At 45.2% G+C, this 18,671-nt stretch overlaps 1 protein-coding gene across 2 annotated transcripts in view; it reads left to right on the forward strand.

Annotated features, from left to right (window-relative positions):
- Positions 1-5,672: 5,672 nt before the first annotated feature.
- Positions 5,673-18,671, forward strand: part of LOC140203947 (kinesin light chain 1-like) — a 126,704-nt gene continuing 113,705 nt past the window's right edge. Inside the window, exon 1 of one of the 2 annotated variants that reach the window (XM_072270141.1) lies at positions 5,673-5,732. The gene's annotated coding sequence lies outside the window, so the exon portion shown is untranslated. Of the gene's footprint in view, positions 5,752-18,671 lie in introns of both variants that reach the window. The other variant, XM_072270142.1, reaches the window with a different exon arrangement.

The following is an 18,671-nucleotide window of genomic DNA, read 5'->3' on the forward strand; positions in this document are numbered from 1 at the left end:
ATAGAAGCAGGAGTAGGAGCCCATCGAGCCTGCTCCACCAATCATTAAGATCATGGCTGATCTGGCCATGGACTCATCTCCACCTACCTGCCTTTTCCCCATAACCCTTAATCCCCCAACTATGCAAAAATCTATCCAACCTTGTCTTAAGTAAATTTACTGAGGTAGCCTCCACTGCTTCATTGGACAGAGAATTCCACAGATTCACCACTCTTTTGGAAAAGCAGTTCCTCCTCATCTCTGTCCTAAAGTTACTCCGCTGAATCATGAGGCTATGTCCCCTGGTTCTAGTCTCACCTACCAGTGGAAACAGCTTTCCTACCTCTATCTTATCTTTTTTTTTGTGTGTGCCATTCTCTAACCAGAGCCTCGGCGACCACTTTTTCAAGTGGTTGTCTTGGAGGAAAGATTCTGTGAGTGGTCCCCCAGATCCTCACAGCGCAGTTTTTTTTATGAGGCTGAGTTGCGAGCTGGACACTCAACCCGGCACGGATGGAAAGTGCCCGGGAGCGGCCCGACTGGATTCGAACTCAGGAACCTTCACTCCAGAGTCCGGCGCTGATGTCACTGCGCCTCCATCTTATCTATCCCTTTCATAATTTTATATGTTTCTATAAGGTCTTCTCTCATCCTTCTGAATTCTGAATTCTGGTGAGTACAGTCTCAGGCGACTCAATCTCTCCTCATAGACTAACCCTCTCATCTCTGGAATCAACCTGGTGAACCTCCTCTGCACCACCTCCAAAGCCAGTACATCCTTCCTCAAGTAAGGAGACCAGCACTGTACGCAGTACTCCAGATGTGGCCTCACCAGTACCCTGTACATTTGCAGCATAACCCCCCGCTGTTAAATTCAATCCCTCTAGTAATGAAAGCCAACATCTCATTTGCCTTCTTGATAGCCTGCTGCACCTGCAAACCAACCTTTTGTGATCCACGCACGAGCACTCCCAAGTCCCTCTGCACAGCAGCATGCTGCAATCTTTCACTATTTAAATAATAATTTGATCTTCCATTTTCCCTTCCAGAGTGGATGACCTCATATTTACCAACATTGTATTCCATCTGCCAGGCCCTTGCTCATTCACTTAATCTATCTATATCACTCTGCAGGCTCTCTGTATCTTCTGCACCATTTGCATTTCCACGCAATTTAGTGTCATCAGCAAACTTAGACACTCTACACTCAATACACTCTTCCAGATCATTAATGTATATCGTGAACAGTTGCGGGCCCAGCACTGACCCCTGTGGCACACCGCTCACCACTGATTGCCAACCAGAGAAACACCCATGTATCCCAATTCTCTGCTTTCTATTGGCTAACCAATCTTCTATCCATGCTAATACATCATCCCCAACTCTATGCATCCTTATCTTGTGGCTAAGTCTTTATGTGGCACGTTATCGAATGCCTCCTGGAAATCCAAGTAAATAATGTCCATCTGTTCTCTTCTATACACTGTGCTTGTTATATCATCACCTGGGGCAGCAGGCTGAGGGTAGCAGACACCAACAGAATCAACAAACTCATTCGTAAGGCCAGTGATGTTGTGGGGATGGAACTGGACTCTCTGACGGTGGTGTCTGAAAAGAGGATGCTGTGTAAGTTGCATGCCATCTTGGTCAATGTCTCCCATCCACTACATAATGTACTGGGTGGGCACAGGAGTACATTTAGCCAGAGACTCATTCCACTGAGATGCAACACTGAATGTCATAGGAAGTCATTCCTGCCTGTGGCCATCAAACTTTACAACTCCTCCCTTGGAGGGTCAGACACCCTGAGCCAATAGGCTGGTCCTGGACTTAATTTTCTGGCATGACTTACATATTACTATCTAATTATTTATGGTGCAACTGTAACAAAAACCAATTTCCCCCGGGATCAATAAAGTATGACTATGACTATGACTATCACTAAAGAACTCCAGTAAGTTTGTCAAACAAGACCTGCCTTTGCTGAATCCATGCTGCGTTTGCCTGATGGATCCATTTCATCCCAGATGTCTCGCTATTTCTTCTTTAGTGATGGCTTCAAGCATTTCCCCAACTACAGGTGTTAAACTAAGTGGTCTATAGTTACCTGCCTTTTGCCAACATCCTTTTTTGAACAGTGGTGTGACATTCGTTGCCTTCCAATCTGCTGGGACCCGCCGAGAGTCCAGAGAATTTTGGTAAATTATCACCAAAGTCTCTACTATAACTTCTGCCATTTCCATTAGTACCCTGGGATACATTCCGTCAGGACCAGGGGACTTGTCTGTCTTTATGTCACAACCACAGATTCGGCAGCGCAGTAGATACGGCAATTGAGTTTGTGAATTTGGACGTGTCAGGTAATTCTTATTTAATCGTGATAGTATTTAACTCCATTCTTGTCGTCATAGTGCTTGTCGAGACTTGGACAGAGCATAGCAAAGCTTCGCTGTTGTTTTTCATTCAGCCTTCATTGAGATATTGGACTTTCAAGTCAACTGACTCTGAAGACTAGCGGTGTTTGTTTAATGTTTAGATGTTCTTTTCAGCCACAGTGTAGGCTTCATTTTCCTTTTGAGAGTTTTAGTTAACAGCCCTGTTTGGCCTAGCGTTTATTGTTTTATTTTCCCTTTCTCGTATTAAGGTCTGTGAACTATCGACCTGCTTCAGTGTCTTTCACTGCGCACTTGGGTCATATTAGATTAGATTATGAGGACACTCAGTCCTCATTTATTGTCATTTAGAAATGCATGCATGCATTAATAAATGATACAATGTTCCTCCAGAGTGATATCACAGAAAAACAGGACAAACCAAAGACTAACACTGACAGAACCACATAATTATAACATATAGTTACAGCAGTGCAAAGCAATACCATAATTTGATAAAGAGCAGACCATGGGCACGTTAAAAAAAAGTCTCAAATTCCCGATCGACTCCCTATAGTCCCCGATAGCAGGCGGCAAAAGGGAGAAACTCCCTGCCATAAACCTCCAGGCACCGACAACTGCCAATGCCTTGGAAGCACCCGACCACAGCCGACACTGAGTCCGTCATCTGAAAACTTCGAACCTCCAACCAGCCGTTCCGATACAATCTCCCGAGCGCCATCCTCTGCTGAGTGCCTTCGACCTCGTCCCGGCCGCTGAAACAAGCAAAGCCGAGGATTCGGGGCCTTTTCCTCCGGAGATTCCGGACCACACTGTAGCAGTGGCAGCGAACCGGGCATTTCAGAAGTTTCTCCAGATGTTCCTCTGCACTCTCACATCTGTCTCCATCAAATCAGAATTGTGCACGGTACCCCACTTGACACATAACAGATATCATTCACCGGAGTGGCCGTGCGCGCTGTGTCGCGCCACCATCTTCTCCTCCCATATTCGAACAATGGTGACAATTTAGGCCCACAAGTTTGCTCAGCACTACTTCTTTAGTGATAGCTATTGTATCAAGGTCCTCACCTTCCATCGCATCCATAACATCTCTCTTCGGCATGTTAGACATGTCCTCCACCGTGAAAACTGACACAAAATACTCATTCAAAGCCTCGGCCATTTCCTCATTACCAAATATTGCCCCTCCTCGTCCTCCAAGGGACTGATGTTCACTTTGGCCAGTGGTCCCCAACCACCGGGCCACGGACCAGTACCGGGCCGCAAAGATGTGCAGCCGGGCCGCGAGGAAACAATATGATTTGGTGATATGAAGTGATATGAGTCAGCTGCACCTTTCCTCATTCCCTGTCACACACTGCTGAAGTTGAACACCCCCCCCCACCCCACCGTCGGCCGGTCTGCAAGAATATCGTCAATATTAAACCGGTCCGCGGTGCACAAAAGGTTGGGAACCCTGACTTTGGCCACCCGTTTCTGCTTTATGTAATTATAAAAACATTTACTATCTGGTTTTATATTTTGTGCTTGTTTATTTTCACAATCTAGCTTCCCTTTCTTTCTTGCTCGCTTAGAGGTTCTTTGATGCTTTTTAAAGTTTTCCCAATCTTCCACTTTCTCACTACTCTTGGCAACTTTGAGTGCATGAGCTTTTAGTTTGATGCCTTTCTTTATTTTCTTAGTTATCCATAGCCGGCTCTCCCCACCCTTACTGACCTTACTTTTATCTGAAATATACTTTTGTTGAGCGCTGTGAAAAATCTTTTTGAAAGTTTTCCACTGTTCCTCAACTGTCCCACCATATATGTATTCCCAGTCTACCCGATACAACTCTCCCCACCACACACACACACACACACGGAAATCTGCAGATGCTGGAAATTCAAGCAACACACACAAAAAATGCTGATGAACACAGCAGGCCCTGGCAGCATCTATAAGAAGAGGTACAGTCAACGTTTTGGGCCGGGACCCTTCCTTAGGGCAAACTAAAAGAAGAGATAGTAAGAGATTTGAAAGTGGGAGGGAGGGGGGGAGGTCCGAAATGATAGGAGAAAGCAGGAGGGGAGGGTTGGATCTAAGAGCTGGAAAGTTGATTGGCAAAAGGGATAGCAGGCTGGAGAAGGGAGAGGATCATGGGACGGGAAGCCTGGGGAGAAAGAGAAGAGGGGAGGGGACTCTCCCTCACCCCATTTAGGCATAATACACTGGTTTTAGATCAAACTGTTGCAACCTCCAATCACCTTCCTCTGCTACCCCTCTTCCTTCCCTTTTTCTCATAGTCCACTCTCCTCTCCTAGCAGATTTAACATCTATCACCTCTCAGCTTCTTGCTTCATCCTCCTCCCCAACACACCCACCTATCTGATCAGCTGGTCTCACCTATCAGATCCAGAATCAGAATCAGGTTTAATATCACCTGCATTCCTGGTGAAATTTGAAGTCATACAGCAGCAGTACATTACAATATGTAGTAACAAAATACTGTCAATTACAGTAAATATTTTTAAAGTTAAATAAGTGGTGCAAAGGAGAGAATGAGAAATAGTAAGGTGGTAGCGATCATGGGTTCGATGTCCATTCAGTAATCACCTGCTAGCTTGTGTCCCTTTCCTTTCCCCAACCCCTCCCCATGCCCCATTCTGACCTCTGCGCTGTTCCTTTCTGGTCCTGAGGAACGATTTCAGCTGAAATGTCGACTGTTTATTCCCCTCCAGAGATGCTGCTCAGCCTGCTGAGTTTCTCTGCAGATCCCAGTATGCGCAGTCTCCTATGATCCCCACATTACAGTCCTGAGCTCGCCTGGAAAATCACTGGCGCAAGTGGGACTTTTTTGGGAATAAGATGTAGCAAGACATGTTTTAGAATAACATTTAAGTAGAATGAAAATAGAATCACTAAAGTGGGGAAACGGCTTGAAAAGATATTTATGGAACTCAGCAAATAATGCAGAAATTTTTTTCAAGCGTCAGACCAGGGGCTCCCAACGTTTTTAATGCATTAGATCAATACCATAAAGCAAGGGATCCGTGGACTGCAAGTTGGGAACTCCTGTGAGGGACGCCTCTGCCGTTTTGCAGTCACTATTTAAAGGTAAGTCGTTGTTGTTGTCGCTGCCGCCTTTGGTGCCACAGCCGTTGTTGTTACGGCCACGTGACAGTCACTGGCCTGTCCGATGACATCATCCAAGTCTTGTCACGTGGCCCCATGCTGGCAGACTCTCTGCCCAGCGCCTGGCTCCGCCCTCTGGATGGCGTCACGGGGTCATCCTGTGGGAGGAGACGGAGGGCGGCGCCATAGCAACGGCCTTGGAGACGGAGGGAGGTGCGGTGGAGGGTCGGAGAGAGCGGAGACGAGGTGGGCGGGAGAGTTGGGGGTAAGATGCTGGGGATGGGGGGAGATTCGTGAGCCGTTCGGGTGGGAATAGGGAGACACGTGGGTGATTTGTGGGTGGAGAGATACCGTGAGGTTCTCGAATAGGGAGATGGTGAGCTGTTGGGCTGTGGATGGAGAGATGGTGAAGTGTTGGAATGGGAATGCGGAGGTTGTGAGGTGTTGGGCTGGGGATGGAGTAAAGTGCTGAGATGGAGAGATGATGGGGTGTTGAGCAGGGGATGGAGAGATAATGAAGTGTTGAGCAGGGGATGGGGAGATAATGAGGTCTTGGGCTGGGGATGGAGAGATGGTGAGATGTTAGGATGGGGAGATGTTGAGGTGTTGGGATGGGGAGATGGTGAGGTGCCGGGATGGAGATGGGGAGATGGTGAGGTGCTGGGATGGGGATGGGGAGATGGTGAGGTGCTGGGATGGAGATGGGGAGATGGTGAGGTGCTGAGATGGTGAGGTGCTGGGATGGGGAGGGTGAGGTGCTGGGATGGGGAGATGGTGAGGTGCTGGGATGGGGATTGGGAGATGGTGAGGTGCTGGGATGGGGATTGGGAGATGGTGAGGTGCTGGGATGGGCTTGGGGAGATGGTGAGGTGCTGGGATGGAGATGGGGAGATGGTGAGGTGCTGGGATGGGGAGATGGTGAGGTGCTGGGATGGGGAGATGGTGAGGTGCTGGGATGGGGATAGGGAGATGGTGAGGTGCTGGGATGGGGAGGGTGAGGTGCTGGGATGGGGAGATGGTGAGGTGCTGGGATGGGGATGAGGAGATGGTGAGGTGCTGGGATGGGGATAGGGAGATGGTGAGATGATGGACATGGGGAGATGTTGAGGTGTTGGGATGAGGATGGTGAGGTGTTGGGCTGCAGATAGGGAGATTGTGAGATGTTAGGCTGTGGATGAGGAGATTGTGATGTGTTGGCTGGAGATGGGGAGATGGTGAGATGTTGGTCTGGGGATGTGGAGATGGTTGGGTGCTGAGCCGTGGATGGGGAGATTGTGAGGTTTTGGACCGCGGACGGGGAGATGGTCAGATGTTGGGTTGGGGATGGGAAGATTGTGATGTGTTGGGATGGGGATAGAGAAATGGTAAGTTGGGCTGGGGATGGAGAGATGGTGAGGTGTTGGGCTGTGGATGGGAATGGGGTACATGTGTCAGGATTGGGGATTCTGTGTATGACAAGGATAGGTTGAGGGGACTATGGAGGGATGACGAGGGGACTATGGAGGGATGACGAGGGACTATGGAAGAATGATGAGGGACTATGGAAGTGGAATTGGGTGAAGGATAGGGAATGGGGGGGAGAGTCATAGAGGCATACAGCATAGAACCATGCCCTTTGGCACATGACAACCATACTGACCTCTTTACCAGCATTAGGAGTGTATTCAATTGACTCTTTGATTTTTTAAGGATCTATCTCAGAGCTTCTTAACATAGTGGTGTATCTGATTCCATCACCTCCTCTGGTAGTGTGTTTTAAATACCATGCACTCTGTGTTTAAAAAAAAAACTAGTCCCTCAGAGTCCCTATAAAGCTTACTATTCTCGCATTAAATCTTTACCCAATTGTTTTTGCTACTCCTTCCATGGGAAAATGTTTTTGACCATCTACCCTATCTTTGCTCTTATCATTTTATTTATTTCCATTAGGTCATCCCTCAGTCTCCTTCATTGCGAGGAAAACAAATGTATTCTCTCCGCTCTTAGCCACATAACAAAATTCTCCAATCAGTTCACAGTACTCCAAGTGCCATCTCACCAGTGTCTTGTAAAGCTGTAATATCACATTCCATACTTACAAATGTTGGGAAAGAGGGGAACTGAGAAGATGGTAAAAGATATCAGAGATTCGGATGGATCACAGAAAGAAAGGAGAGTGAGCCGAATGGGAAAGGAGGATGGGGTGGGCGTGTTACAAGAGGAAGCAGGGGAAGCTGATGGGGTAAGAGTCAGAGGTTTTGGCATTGATGGGAGAGAATAGGATTTGATTGAGAGTATGAATGGAGATGAATGAGTGGGATCCCCTCACTCCTCATACCACCTTTCCCCAACCTACCCTATCCCATTCTGGCCTGCCTCTCACAGCTCCACCACAGCCCCCCCCATCTCCCCCCCCCCCCACCATCTTCAGCCTCCAACACCATGCCCAACTGTCCTCTCGGCATCCTCTACCCTCTACCCTGCCTCACACCACACTTTCAAAAACTTTTGCTTCTTTTCTCACATGGCCAATAATACCCCATGAGATAATTTGAGACATTCATGATACGGATTAATTACGAACTGTTTATTTGCCACGTGGTTGGACATGTGATACTAATTAAATGGCAGGCAGGCCATTTAAATTATGATTACGTTTAAGAATTCCCTGACTAATTTCTGATGTCTAAGCGTCAAAGTGATGCATTTACTAATGTGACACAAATTTACTTCCTCTAGCTATTTGTTCTATCAGTTAAATGATTTTTCCTTTAATGATTTTATATTTATCTTTTTACCTGTTTAGCAATCAAATACTTTCCTTGACTTTTAATTACGCAGTAGCCAACAGTGAAATTTCACATCACAGTGAGGTTTGGGAAATGTTAGTCATTGTATTTTGAAATTCATTTAACATAGGGGCCTGAGGTAGGATTTTCTCTTAACTTTATGTACTGTTTGAAGGTCTATTTACTTTTGGGCTTGTGAATGAGATTTTCAGCATCTGGTTGATGATGAAGTTTTCAACAGAAGCGAACTTTGGTTGTTTGGCACACACACAGTGCTGGAGGAACTCAGCAGATTAGGAAGCGTGTACTGCACATAAGCTGAGCATTCTGATGGGCCTCTATTTATTTTAGTTATTTAGAGCCACAGCATGATGACAGACCCTCCCAGCCCAATGAGCCCGCACCATCCATTGTGACCAATTAAACACCCGTACGTCTTTGGAATGTGGGTGGAAACCAGAGCACCCGGAGGAAACCCATACGGTTATTAGGAGATGTACGATTTCCTTACAGACAGAACCCGGGTTGCTAGTGCTGTAAAGCATTATGCTAGCCTCAATGCTCCCATGCAGCCCCATGCATGGTTATGTGGTTATCTTGTTATCTGGTGTTTTCAGGAAACAGGGTTGTGTCTGGGCACAGAGCCGGCAATGTGTTTTATAGGTAATCTACCTCACTGGTTTGGGATCAATCCACACATGCTTGTCAAGCACCTCTGCTCCATCCGCCATAGCGGAATTTCCCGGTGGCCAACTATTTTAATTCCTATCTCCGTATTCATACCGACAAGAACAAATTAAAGGAAGGCAGAGGCAAGTGGAATGGCCATTTTTCAGAGTGGCCATTGTCAGAGTGGTCAGTTAGAGTGGAGATTTCATGGCTTTAGCTCTTCGAGGTTTCAGCGAGGAAAGGCTTCAGCCAGAGAAGGCAAAAAAAGCTCAGGTGCCCCCCCCCCCATTTATTTATTGTTTTTCCTTCTTTATATTTACTTAGTTAGGACAGTAGAGATGCCAGGCAGGATAGCGGAATGTACCTCTTGTGGATGTGGAAAGGCAGGGAGACCTCCAGTGTCCCTGACAACTACATCTGCGAGAAGTGCATCCAGCTGCAGCTTCTAACACTCTGTGTTGGAGCTGGAACTGGATAAACTCCAGATCATCCAGGAGGCTGAGATAGATAGGACGTATAGAAAGGTAGTTGCACCCAAGGTGCAGGACACAGGAAACTGGGTGACAGTCAGGAAGGGGAAAGGGGTTAAGGAGCCAGTGCAGAGAACCCCTGTGGCCATCCTCCTCAACAACAGGTATATCACTTTGGATATTGTTTGGGGGGGGGGGGGGCTAGCCGAGGAAAGTCACAGCAGTGAAGTCTCTGGCACTGATTCTTGACTCTGCAACTCAGAAATGGGGGTGGGGAAGAAGAGGCAACTGTGGCGATAGGGGATTCATTAGTTAGGGGAACAGAAAGGAGGTTCTGTGGATGAGAATGAGATTCCGGATGGTATGTTGCCACCTGGGTGCAAAGGATCGAGTCCTCAACATTCTTAAGTGGGAGGGTGAACAGCCAGAGGTCATGATCCATGTGGATATCAACGACTTAGGTAGGAAATGTGATGAGGTTCTGCAAAGGGAGTTCAGGGAGTTAGGTGTCAAGTTAAAGAACAGGACCTCCAGGGTTGTGATCTCAGGATTGCTCCCTGATAGCGTGTCCAGAAATAGGAAGATTATGGAGCTTAAGGCATTTTTAAAGAGTTGGTATAGGAGGGAGGGATTTTTGGATTATTGGGCTCTCTTCCAAGGAAGGTGGGACCTGTACAGAAGAGATGGCTTGCACCTGAACTGAAAGGCACAAATATCCGAGTGGGAAGGTTTGCTAGCACTGCTCATGGGGACTAAAGTAGAGTTTCAGGGGGATGGAAACCAGAGTGTCAGAACAGTTAGTGGAGAGTTTGTGGAGACCTCAGGCAAAATCAGGAATCAAAAGGTTGAACAAGGTATGGCTGGTGTCTTAAGCTGCCTCTATTTCAGTGCAAGGAAAGGCAGGTAAGCTCAGGGCATGCATCAGCAACTGGAATTATATTGTAGCCAATGGTGAGGCTGTCAGAGTAAAAGCTAAAGATAACAGGTGTAAGGAACATAGGAACATAGAAACATAGGTGCAGGAGTAGGCCATTCGGCCCTTCGAGCCTGCACCGCCATTCAGTGTGATCATGGCTGATCATCCAACTCAGAACCCTGTACCTGCCTTCTCTCCATACCCCCTGATCCCTTTAGCCACAAGGACCATATCTAACTCCCTCTTAAATATAGCCAATGAACTGGCCTCAGCTGTTTCCTGTGGCAGAGAATTCCACAGATTCACCACTCTCTGTGTGAAGAAGTTTTTCCTCATCTCAGTCCTAAAAGGCTTTCCCTTTATCCTTAAACTGTGACCCCTCGTTCTGGACTTCCCCAACATCAGGAACAATCTTCCTGCATCTAGCCTGTCCAATCCCTTTAGGATTTTATATGTTTCAATAAGATCCCCCCTCAATCTTCTAAATTCCAGAGAGTATAACCCTAGTCGATCCAGTCTTTCATCATATGAAAGTCCTGCCATCCCAGGAATCAATGTGGTGAACCTTCTTTGTACTCCCTCTATGGCAGGAATGTCTTTCCTCAGATTAGGGGACTAAAACTGCACGCAATACTTCAGGTGTGGTCTCACCAAGGCCTTGTACAACTGCAGTAGTACCTCCCTGCTCCCGTACTCGAATCCTCTTGCTATGAATGCCAGCATACCATTGGCCTTTTTCACCGCCTGCTGTACCTGCATGCCCACTTTCAATGACTGGTGTACAATGACACCCAGGTCTCATTGCACCTCCCCTTTCCTAATCGGCCACCATTCAGATAATAATCTGTTTTCCTGTTCTTGCCACCAAAGTGGATAACCTCACATTTATCCACATTAAATTGCATCTGCCATGAATTTGCCCACTCACCTAACCTATCCAAGTCACCCTGCATCCTCTTAGCATCCTCCTCAGAGATAACACTGCTTTGGTTTTCAAGAGATATTGGGGCCTTGGTTAAGAAAAATAAAGGAGATGCATATCAGGTATTGACAGGTAGGAACAAATGAGGTGGTTATGGAGTACAAGAAATGTAAGAGAACACTTAAGAAATAAATCAGGAGGGCTAAAAGAAGGCATGAGGTTGCCATAGCAGACAGGGTGAAGGAGAATCCAAAGGGATTCTACAGATATATTAAGAGCAAAAGGATTGCAAGGGACTAAACTGGTCCTCTGGAAGATCTGATTGGTAATCCATGTGTTGAGCCAAAAGAAATGAGGAGATCTTAATTTTTTTTTGCATCTGTATTTACTCGGGAGACAGACACTGAGTCTATAGAAGTGAGGCAAAGCAGCATGAACTGAGCCATAATGAGGAGGAGGAGGTGTTTGCTGTCCTGAGGCAAATTAGGGTGGATAAATCCCTAGGTCCTGATAAGGTGTTCCCTCAGACTCTACGAGAGGCAAGTGCTGAAATTACAGGGCCCTAGCAGGGATTTTTAAATCGTCCTTAGCAACTGGTGAGGTACCAGAGGATTAGAGGATAGCCACTGTTGCTCTGTTGTTTAAGAAAGATTCTTAAAAATAAACCAGGAAATTAAAGATGGTATTCTAAGGGACTGGATGTATAACTATTTTGATAGATATGGACTGATTAAGGATTGTCAGTGTGGCTTCATGCATGGCAGGTCATGTCTAACCAATCTTACAGAGTTTTTCAAGGAAGTTACCAGAAAAGTGGATAAAGCCAAGGCAATGGATGTTGTCGACATGGACCTTAGCAAGGCATTTCACAAGGTCCCACATGGGAGTTTGGTCAAGAAAGTTCAGTCGCTTGGCATTCAAGATGAGGTAGTAAATGAGATTATACATTGGTTTGGTGAGAGAAGTGGTTGTAGGTGGTTGCCTCTCTGACCAGAGACCCAGTGGAGTGCCGCAGGGATAGGTGCCGAGTGTGTTGTTGTTCATCGTCAATATCAGTGATATGGCTGATGATGTGGTTAACTGGATCAGTAAATTTGTCCAAGTCACTCACCACTGTGATGGTCACTGGCTTATTATGGCTCAGATGTAAAACTCCCATTCTAGGCTGTAGTCATCAAAAATCTTGGCAAACTTCTATACATGTGTGGTGGAAAGTGTGCTGACTGGCTGCATTGCAGACTGTTATGGGAACACCAATGCTTTTGAGCAGAAAATCTTACAAAAGGTAGTGGATTCGGCTCAGTGCATCACAGGTAAAACCCTCCCAACCATTGAGCACATCTAAGTAAAACGTTGCTGTAGAAAAGCAGCATCCATTATCAAAGATTGTCACCACCCAGGCCATGCTCTTTTTTCGCTGCTGCCATCAGGTAGAAGATACAAGTACCTTAGGACTCACACCACCAGGTTCAAGAACAGTTACTGCCCCTCAACCACCAGGCTCTTGAACAAAAGAGGATAACTGCACTCATTTTAGGACTCTTTTATCTTGTTATTTCTGCTCTTTATTTATCACTAATTATTTATTATCCTCATTGACATAGTGTGTTCATAGTTTACAGTTCCTGATGTTTACAGGCTAGATACTGTTTACAGTTATTTTTCTATAGATTTGTTAAGTATGTCTGCAGGAAAAAAAATGTCTGGGTTGTATGGTGACATATATGTACTCTGATAATAAATTTTATGTTGAACTCCGAACTTTTAGATTCTATTAAGGGCTCGCCCTCCCTCTGTCTACTCCAAAAACACCACAATTTTCAAATGTCTCTGAGCTTGCCCACTTCTAACCTCTTGTTCATCTCTTAAGGCTGATTTATACTTGTGTGTCAAATCGACGCCATAGGTACGGCATAGCCGCGAACCCTGTGCAGTGCCTACGCGGATCCCTACACCGTAGCCTGATGTGCACCTCTCCCAAAATGTAACTACACGTCACAGCAACGCAGACTGCAACAACTGTGATTGGTCCGCTTGGTAGTATCGCATTTCCTCCTACACTGCAATAGCTTCCCATTGGGCGACTGAAGGGCAGTGCAGGAACTCTGGCTGCAATGCTTTCCATAAAGCTTTACAGACCTCCAAAATTATGGAGGAGACATTTTGCTTTTACAATAAAAGACGCTCGCTTTAAACTTGTTTACCCTGAGAAAGACTACCATGACCATGAAGCCCTGCACAGGCAGGTGTGTGCACATACATGTACGTGCCCAAATTGCAGAGCGATGCAGACACACCAACGCTCAAGTATAAATGCTCACAACGGCGTAGGCACAAGTATATCCCCTCACTGCATCATTTATTGGTCATGCCTTGGGTTGCCAAGGGCATAATCAAAAGCTCTATGAATTTGTCCAGTTTTCTGCTGCTTCCTTCTATGCCCCATGTTGCTCTGTGAAGTGTCTAGGGACATTTTACTCCGTTAACAGTTCTGCATTTGTGCATATTGTTGTTGAGTGAGTTTCACTACTTCATAAAGTCCATAAGAGCTTGGTAGAATTTTACTTGCTCTAATGGTTCTGAGACATGGAGTCATAAAAAGTACAGCAGAGGAACAGGCCCTTCAGCCCTTCTAGTCCATGCTGAACCATTTAAAATACCTACTCCCATCGACCTGCACCTGGACCATAGCCCACCATTCATGTACCCATCCAAACTTCTCTTAAATATTGAAATCAAGCTTGCATACACCATTTGCACTGGTAGCTCATTCCACACTCTCACAACCCTCTGAGTGAAGGTGTTTCCTCTCATGTTCCCCTTAAACTTTTCACCTTTCACCCTTAACCCATGACTTCAGATTGTAGTCCCACACAACTTCAGTAGAAAAGGCCTGCTTGTATTTACCTTATCTATACCTTCATAATTTTGTATACTTCTATCAAATCTCGCCTCAATCTTCTACATCCCAAGGAATAAAGTCCTAACCTATTCAATCTTATCTTATAACTCAGGTCCTTGTAAGTTTTCTCTATACTCTTTCAACCTTATTTACATCTTCCCTGTAGATAGATGACCAAAACTGCACACAATACTCCAATCTCAGGGCCTCAGTCGGTCAAAGTTGACCATGGATATTGCGTCCTAGCTGTCTAGATACGTAAGCCTAGGCAGTACAATATGGAGAGCAGGCTGTTGCCCATGTAGCAAGCTCCCCCACTCCACGCATCTGCTGAACCCAAAGGAACGGCAGAGACGCATACAGTTTAGTACCAGCAGCATCACAGGAGTTGCCAGTCAGCATTGAACTCAATGTAGGACTGCCTTAGGGACTCTTGCTCTGGATTTTTCCCTTGGGATTTACTCCCAAAGTCTTCCCCATGAGTGGGTATAGCTGCAAGACAGCAGAGGTTTGAGATCAGAGTTTTCCTTCTGCTAGGTGAGCTGCCCACCATGACTGACGAGCCCCATCTACCAGAAGCAACTGGTTTTAAGGTGCCAGTAACCCACCTTTGTCCCTTCTCCTATTAGTAGAAATGGTTCCGCCGGGCTTAGTAGCTAAGCCACACATAAAGGCCAGGATCTAAATGTGGTTGTGAGGCTATTTGAGGCATATGCCATTGGGAGCATTTAATAGGTAGTTGGAGCTTGTTCTCATTACCACTCCAGCTATAACAACCTGAAGGAACCAATACTCCAATACAACAATATAATGTGAAGGCCAATATGCCAAAAGCTTTCTGTACAGCCCTATCTACCTGTGCTGCCACTTTTAATGAATTATGGACCTGTATTCCCAGATCCTTCTGTCCTACCACACTCCTCAGTGCCCTACCGTTCACTGTATAAGACCTACCATGTTTGGTCGTACTGAAGTGCCACATCTTGCACTTGTCTGCATTAAATTCCATCTGCCATTTTTCCAGCTGGTCCAGATCCCGTTGTAAGCTCTGATAGACTTCCTCCTTGTCCACTACACCCCATTCTTGGTGTCATCTGCAAATCTGCTGATCCAGTTTACCATATTATCATCCAGATCATTGATATAGATGACAAACAACAATGGATGCGGCATCAATCCCTGTGGCACTCCACTGGTCACAGGTCTCCAGTCAGAGTGGTAACCATCTACTACTACTCTCTGGCTTCTCCCACAAATCTAATACAACAATTTACTACCTCATCTTGAACGCCGAGCAACGGAACTTTCTTGACCAACCTCACATGAAGGACCTTGTCAAATGCCTTACTGAAGTCCATGTAAACATTATCCACTGCCTTGCCTTCATCACCTTTCCTGGTAACTTCCTTGAAAATCTCTCTGAGGTTGGTTAGACACAACCTACCGTGCACAATATCATTCTGACTATCCCTCATCAGTCCCTGACTATCAAAATACTCATATATCCGAACGCTTAGAATACCTTCCGATAACTTTTCATACTGATGTCAGGCTCACTGGTCTATAATTGCCTTATTTATTCTTCGAGCCTTTCTTAAGCAGTGGAAGAATAATAGCTAGCCTCCAACACTCTGATACCTCACCTGTCACTAAAGATGATTTAAACATCTCTGCTAGGGCTCCTGCAATTTCTGCATTGGCCTCCCACATGGTCCGAGGGAACACCTTGTCAGGGTTTGCGGATTTATCCACCCTAATTTGCTTAAAGACAGCAAACAGCTCCTCTGTAATCTATGTAGAGTCCATGATACTGCTGTTGCTTTGCCTCACTTCTAAGACGCTGTCTGTCTCTTGAGTAAATACAAAGAATCCATAAAGATCTCTGCCATCTCTTTTGGCTCCATGGATAGAGAGAGATAGAGACATAGAGGACACAGATAGAGAGAGACAGTGACACAAAACAAACAAAGAGAGACTGAGAAAGAGGCACAGAGACAGAGAGGGAGAGACAGACAGACAGATATAGAGAGTGACAGAGACAGACAGTGAGAGACATTGACAGAGAAATGGAGACATAAAGAAACAGATAGACAGACAGACGTTGCTAGAGAGAGAGAAATCTGATCTTCCAGAGGACCAATTTTGTCCCTGGTAATCCACTTGCTCTTAACATATCTGTAAAAATCCTTAAGATCCTCTGTCACATTGTCTGCTATGACAACCTTATGCCTTCTTTTAGTCCTCCTGATGGATTTCTTTCTTAAGTGTTTTCTTGCATTTCCTATACTCCATAAATACCTAATTTTTTCCTATCAGCCGATACCTGCTGTGCACCTCCTTTTTCTTCTTAAACAGGGCCTCAATATCTCTTTACCTTTTAATCTGACAGGCACATACAAGCTTTGTATTCACAAAATTTCACTTATGAAGGTCTCCCAGTTACCAAATACACCTTTGCCAGAAAACAGCCTGTTCCAATGCACACGTGCCAGATTCTTTCTGATACCATCAAAATTGGCCTTTCTCCAATTTAGAATCTGAACCTGTAGCCCAGACCTATCTTTTTGCATATTTACTTTGAAGCAAATGGCATTAGAATCACTAGGTGCAAAGTGTTACCCTACACAAATGTCTGTCACCTGTTCTGTCTCATTCCATAATAGCAGATCAAGTATTGAACACTCCCTCTCATTGGGACTTCTTTATACTGATTAAGGAAACTTTCTTGAACACATTTGACAAAATCTATCCCATCTGGTCCTTTTACAGTATGGGAGTCCCAGTCGATATGTAAAAGTTAAAATCATAACAACCTTCTGTTTCTTGTAACAGCCTGTGATCTATAATATAGCCCCATTAACGTGGTCATACCTTTCTTATTTCTGAGTTCCACTCATAACACCTCACTAGATGAGTTCTCCAGTCTGTTCTAACAGCACTGTTGTGATATTTGCCCTGGCTGGTAACGCCACCCATGACCCCTTTAATGCCTCCCATGTCTAAAACAATTGAATCCCAGAATATTCAATTGCCAGTCCTGCCCCTTCAGCAACCAAGTCTCAATAATGGCTACAATATTATAATTCTATTTATTAATCCATCCCCTGAGCTCATCTGCCTTTCCTACGTTACTTGCATTGAAATTCATGCAGCTCAGAACATTAGTCACACCATGCTCAACCTTACAATTCCTGACTTTGTTGAGGTCTTGACAACATCTGTCTCAGATATCTGTTGTGGCACTCTGCAACTCTAGTTAGACCTATGTAAATACTGTGCAGAGTAAGAAGCAAGACTGAAGAGTACTTATGATTCCACACTATATTTAAAGATTGGCGGGTTCTTGATTAGTAAGGGAGTCAAAGGTTACAGAGAGAAGACAGGAGAGTGGGGTTGAGAGGGAAAATAAGTCCGCCATGGTTGTATGGCAGAGCAAATTTGATGGTCCGAATGGCCTAATTTTGCTGATATGTCTTATGGTCTAGTTCGGAATCCGAATTAGGTTTATTATCACTGATAAAAGTCATGAAATTTGTTGTTTTTTAGGCAGCATTACAATGCAAAACCTTAAAAAATACTATAAGTTAGAATAAAAACTAAAATAAGAGGAAATATTGAAGCAAGAAGCCACATGCTGCAGGAACTCACTGAATTGAGGAGGAAAGGAATTGTCAACATTTTGGGTCAAAACCCAACATAGGGTTCCTGAATAACTTGCTGAGTTCCTCCAGCAAATTGATTGTTGCTCCAGATTCAAGTATCTGCAGCCTCTTGTGGCTCCAGAGGAGATACTATCTTTGCACCTGCCTGTCAAAAGTATAAGAATCATGTAAGTTTCATTGAGACCTCTCACTCCTCAAATTCCTAGAGCAGACAGGCCTTCTACTCACATCCATCCTGTGAAACAATTTGGTGAATCTTCACTGCACTTGTGTAAGGAGACTAAAAGTGTACAAGGTACCCCAAATACAATATCATCAAGGCCCTATATAATTGCATTGGAATTTTTTTATTCTTATTCTCAAACCTTCTTGAAATATTTATTTTATCAAACCACCTGCTGGCCAGCCCTTCGCCTTTTCCACCTATCAATCCCCCTCCCCACCAAAGCTTCTTACTTCATACCCCCTCCTCCATTCACCCTCACCCCCTCCTCCCTTCACTTTCTTATTCTGGCTTTTTCCCTCCCTATTCAGTGCTGATGAATGTTCTCCGCCCAAAACATTGGGCTGTTTATTCATCTTCGTAGATGCTGCCTGGCTTACTAAATTCCTCCAGCACTTTCTGTGTATTGCTCAGGATTTCCAGCATGTGCAGAATCTCTTGGATTTATGATCTAGCTATCTGTCTATCCATCCATCTATATCTATCCATCAGGTCAGGCAGCATATATGGAGAGGAGACACTTCAATCTTCAAGCTACTATATACTATGCTTGCTTATTTCCTCTTTGAATCAATTGTTCTGAGAAGCTTTGAGTCATTAAATAAGGGACGGCAAAATGGCCTTGTATACAAAGAATATGATAGCGCAACGAG

Source organism: Mobula birostris, chromosome 10, assembly GCF_030028105.1.
Source record: "Mobula birostris isolate sMobBir1 chromosome 10, sMobBir1.hap1, whole genome shotgun sequence".
Lineage (NCBI taxonomy): Eukaryota > Metazoa > Chordata > Chondrichthyes > Myliobatiformes > Myliobatidae > Mobula > Mobula birostris.